We start from the raw sequence: 5,573 nt of genomic DNA on the forward strand, positions 1-5,573 counted from the left end.
TCCTGACGCAAGAAAACCTGACTTTCGATTTAACGAAAATCGAACAATGCAACTCTCCCATCAAAGAAGATAGCACATGCAACTTTTCACGATGTTGCAACAATGATATTGCAACATCGATATTGAAAGGTTGATGTGTGATGGGAAGCTTCATTGAAACGATGATGTTGGAACAATGATACTGGAATGATAACATGTAAACATAATCAACAAACATTCGAACAAAGAAGTGTAATCGGAGATTAGCGGCTGAATCACGAGAAAGATGCATTTGAGAGGGAGAGATACGATCACAGATGTGAGCGGGAGAGATTTGAATGTGGAGCCAGATTATTAACCCTTATTTATAGGATTAGAATATATGGTTTGAATTTTGAATTTTGAATGTGAAGCCAGAATTTTGAATCTCAACAGATGTTTATTGGGAACTGATGTTTGATTATAAAATGTTGAGGGCAAATCTTTAAACAAAAGTTTAAATGTTATTTTATATTAGGCTTAACATGGGCAGACCTTTCCCTCAGCAGACCTTTACATCTTAAATGTGGGCCAACTTTGAATTTTAACGTCTTTTAATATTAGGCATTATGATGTAATAATGACATAAGAAAAGTCTTGTTGGAAATGCTCTCTATCATCAGCTTTTCTTATGTCACATGGATTTCTCCTTTTATAGAAAGTATAGATAAATTGGAATTCTACCCGAAAATTAGGAGATGTGGGGAATATTCTCTAGTTTATGGATATCTTGTTTATATAATGACAAATCTATTATATATAATAAATGTGTTAAATTTTGCTGATGTGTCAAGCTAGGAGGCCTCTAAATTTTGCTTTTTGGCGGGAAAATCCGTCCACATTTCTTTGGACGCGGGATCCGGATTAATTCGGGTCGGAATATGAATAATGGATCCTTTATATTTCATTTTTCCTCATTCTTCTTTCACAACCCTACAGAAACATAGTTGAAGAAACCCTAGATCGGCCGCACAAGAAACACAACTAATATTGTGTCCTTCCGTTCTTCACCGATTGATAAAAGGAATCTTCACACCCCACACGTATTTCCTAAACCCTAGCTATCAAAATCATCTTCCTTCTTCTTGATTATTCTACGATTCAGATGCAATCAGGTTACAAATCTCTGATTACTGGTTTTTTCTTCAATTTAGATATGTTTATTTATGGCCAGTTTGCTGTGATTTTTGTTGACTGAATGATTTTTGTTGATTTATGTTTATTTACGTTCCGTTTGTTGTTGTTTTGTTTGATATTCTGATTTATGTTCATCGATTCTCGCATAAAAACACTGTTGATTGTTTTGTATATGGACTTGCGAACTAGCCTACCTGCAATTCTGATTAAATATTGTTGATCTTTTTGTATATTGTTTTTGTGGACTTGCAATATTAAGAACCATTGTTTATTGTAAATTGTTGATGGTTGATGATTAAATATTGTTATTATATTTGTTTTTTTTAACTAGAAAGGAGATTACATAAAAACCCAAACAAACAGCCCAACAAGCAAGGAACTGAAGTCATTGATTTATTATTGTTGTTCGTTGATAATTGTTACTTTCATTGATTTTAGGTACAAGCTAGAAGATGGAGTCGTGATCTTTGATTTGTGGTACAACTTTTGCCATCTTCTATTTTATTTTCCTTGATGTGTATAATATGCAATTAAGCTAGAAAAATTAACTCAGTATAAACATATTTATACATGAAAAACAATATTGAAAGCATAAACAAGCCAAGTTTGGCGGTTTTCATTTACTTGAGTTTTTCACGAACAAAGAAATTAGTTCGCTTGCTACTTCATTTCTCAAATGATTGAAACAAGCTTTAATTCAGAATAGACTAAATCTCAAAAGGTATGATCAATTAATGCTTAATTTCATATTTATACCCATTAATTTTGACGAACCGTGTTTTTTTTTTGGCTCTTCAGTTGCTTAAACATTTATCAATTACTTTGATGAAGAAGACGTTAAGTCTGAGCACCAAAGAAAAGAAAAGGCAAGTTTTTTTTCATTACGTTAATCGTTGCAATTTCTTAAATTATTAAAATTAATCATGTAATTTTGGATTTGATAATGAATATTTTTTTCCAGAAAGTTATGACCATGTTTATAATTTCTATAATTAGATTGTAGAAACCTCCTTTTGAAATTTGTAACATGGACCACAATTTTCATGTTTGCCTTAATATCAATGTTCCTTTTGCTTTTGTGGTCTGTGGCTAAATCAAGTTTCTCTGGGAGTTAACTAAACTGGAATAGGTCAAACGAGTTGGCTTTCATATTTATAAATTGTTTGATAAATCGATAAAAAGATGATTCTATTCCTAAATCGACCTGACCCATTTGACCTGCACACAACTATTGCCCGTTTTGGTCCGATCCTTAACCTTTTCGGCCTGATGTTTTGTCATACTGCTTATGTATGTTTGTAGGCTAAGTTTCCTGTAAAATATCCCTATGCTCTAGGTCGTTCATGGTTCAAGGAAGAAGTCACTAAGATGGCTAAGGTTTTTATCATGGCTTTATCCTCTATAAGTTATTTTTGCTTACTGTTTGCTTTTTTTTTTTTTTGTCTTTCTTATCTACAAAGTGATCATAAAAGAGTGAAATAGGTCATTTGATTCAAATAAGAATTATAATAATTCTCAACTAACTCTCTTTTTTTTAAATCACCAGTTTTATAGAATTGAAGGTCTACTTGCTCAGCTATTTTCACTTTAGATTACAAGAAGTTTAAGCAAACTCCAATTATTTTAAAACATTAAAATATTTGATATCACTAACTATACTAATTATCATAGGGGACAAGCATAGGAGCTCTACCAATATGTCGAAGTTCATAAGGATAACTTAAAAACAAAATCGGTTGTATTCTTGATTAGATGACTCGTGTAGATATATTATTATTATTAAAGTTTGATTTACCCACAATGTTTTGATAATGGAATGGGTAGAAACCACAAACAAGTAATCACAATATAAAAAGGAAGGTTTTGCTATTGGAGAAATAATAATATGATCATCCATTTAATTTTTCTGGTGAACTAAATTTTTCCAGTAAGTAAGTTATGATCATGCTTCATGTTTCTGATTGCTATAATTAGATTATATAGACCTCCTTTTGAAGTTTGTAACCTGCATGGCAATTTTCATGTTTACCTTAATATCAAGTTAAATGGTCTATGCCCTGCTCGAGTGCAATTATCTGACCACCAACCATATGAATAGTCTTCATTTACTTACTTTAGCCTTCTATGTCTATAAACTATTGATTTGTCAAAGAGCATCTGATCGAGTATTATTGTTAATGTTATTTAAAGGAAGCACTATATTTGCTATAATTATTGTTTTTTTTTTACCTTAAAACCTTTGATGATGTGTTAGTGATTGATCTACTGGATCAATAAAGATTGACCTTGGAGCACCAAGGCACCATACGCAATCTTTCTGTTCTATTATTAATGTGCCTCAAATCCACGACACTTAGATTATGATAAAGTAACAAGGGTGAGATTTTGACTATATGAACAAGATTGTTGACCAAAGATATGGGCGGGCTATATGATATCTGGTATCTTTCTTGGGCAACTAAAAAATGAAAATTCACAAAATTAAGGCTAAAAATTCCTAAAATTTGCAGGCAGGAAATGTTGGTGTTCTTCAAGGCGCAGAAAGGTTTGACCGCATTAGAGGATACAAATTTCAACCTATGTACAATATTGGATCAAGAAATCATTGTTAATGTTTTTGTCTCGGCATTCTAGAAAGATACGTATGCCTATATGTACTTGCTTTACTACCGAGTGACTTATGTTCATCATTTTATATTCCTTTTTTATGACATTATGATTTTTTTTTGCTTCGGTTATGAATTTAAATAAGATAAAGAAACCCCCCGAAAAGCACTAGGTAAAGGTGATGGAAGATGCCCTGATGACTGTGAGATTGCCAAAGTCAGTGGTCTTTCATTGGCTTAGATTGAATCAGCTACCAAATGCTTGTCAGTAATATCAATCAGACAAATGCAAAGTTAGTTTTGGGTATGTTTCCTTACTTCATTGAGTAGAAAAAACTCTAAACAAAATCACATATCTCTCTTGATACAAACAAGCCTTTGTTTGTTGTAAAAATGGGATTATAGTTGCGTTGCGGCTGACATGGAAATGATTATTTAAAATCTGAATTAGAATGTTTTTATCCATTGGTAAGCATGATATAGGTCTCATATTTTTATATTGTTGTCTTTTTTTTTTTTACTTTAATCTTACCGGATGGGTTGTGAAAGTTGCTGATTTTGGAGTGGCGATGGTGCAGACTGTTGTACTCAGTTTCGTGATAGTGCTATGGGAGATTCTAACGGGCGAAGTTAGTGTCTTTATAAATACCCCAGCATAGATACATACGAGAAGGTAAACGAGTGTTGCTTCAATTTGTATTTACTCATATCAGTTATGATTAGTTTAGTTAGTTTAGTAAAGTTTTGAACTATCATGTCACAATCTTTTTCATGCCATATCTACCCTTCTTATATGTTAATTCTAGAGGTGATGAGATGGGCTGGTTGGGTAACGGACTAACGGGTCGAACAGGGTTTTCTTCTGAATCACACTAATTGATAAGTATCGAGTCTTGAAGAAGCCATAAAAGATTATCATTTTTCAATGAATATGGGTTGGGTAACGGTTCAAACATATTTTAGAGCAGATTAGGTTTAACCACCAATGATTTTTTTTTGTTATTTTTATATTTTTATGAAGTTAATAAAAAGCTACCCTTAATTTGTAAAAGTCGATACAACTATATTTTATTGGCGAAGTGCAGGTCCAAACGACTTAATTTTTTTATTTTTTTTGGTGACGTGTTGGATGATTTATAAAAGTCGAAACGACTTAATCTTTTCTTGGTAAAAGAGTAGCGGCTGAAAGCATATTCGTTGAAGTCCAAGCAACTTCCTTTTGTGTGGGCGTTTGAAGACGTCTTATGAGGGTTCCAGTTGGATCATGTCTGGGAGTTTGAAGATGGATGATGTTGTTGCTGCATGGAAGATGGCTGATAGGGTTTGAAAGACATAAAGATTTATGCATGATGTCTGAACTTATTATTTGTTTTATTCATACATATATAATAGATTTATGTATGATGTCCTATTAAAGTTTATTACGTCATAATAAAAGGGTTGTAGCAGAAAATTTTGATTTTTTATTATCAACATAGAGATTACATTTTTTATGGATTTTGTTTATAAAATTAAAAATTTAGGTGATATTATTCTCAACTGGTTGGTCAATTCAAAAGGTTTTTAATGAGAATGTCTTCACAAATTTAAAAAAAAAAGTTGTACTTAAAAAGAATATACATGATTAATAACTTATAAAATAAAACAACCCGTGGGTACAAAGTTATTTTCTCCTTGAATTTTGAGTGGTGTAAAAAGAAAAAGATTGATTCTATAAGAGGTGTGAAGGTTTACCCACAGGTCACGGGTTTGATCTCGGGCCAGTGGGGTTCCTGCACGGGGCTTAGGCCAGACCGACCGGGAGGTACCGCA

General features: G+C 32.5%; 1 long non-coding RNA gene across 4 annotated transcripts; it reads left to right on the top strand.

Annotated features, from left to right (window-relative positions):
• Nucleotides 1–931: 931 nt before the first annotated feature.
• LOC110911623 lies at nt 932–5,254 on the top strand. Of its 4 annotated transcripts, none has more exons than XR_002577186.2 (6): nt 932–1,133; nt 1,594–1,632; nt 2,458–2,532; nt 3,666–4,065; nt 4,340–4,434; nt 4,847–5,254. It is a non-coding gene; the product is annotated as an uncharacterized LOC110911623 (long non-coding RNA). The 4 variants fall into 4 exon arrangements; XR_002577185.2 differs by having other exon boundaries at nt 4,905–5,254; XR_002577187.2 differs by lacking the exons at nt 932–1,133; nt 1,594–1,632; nt 2,458–2,532 and adding an exon at nt 2,563–3,596 and having other exon boundaries at nt 4,905–5,252.
• Nucleotides 5,255–5,573: the final 319 nt, after the last annotated feature.

This window comes from Helianthus annuus, chromosome 15 (assembly GCF_002127325.2).
Source record: "Helianthus annuus cultivar XRQ/B chromosome 15, HanXRQr2.0-SUNRISE, whole genome shotgun sequence".
Taxonomy (NCBI): domain Eukaryota; kingdom Viridiplantae; phylum Streptophyta; class Magnoliopsida; order Asterales; family Asteraceae; genus Helianthus; species Helianthus annuus.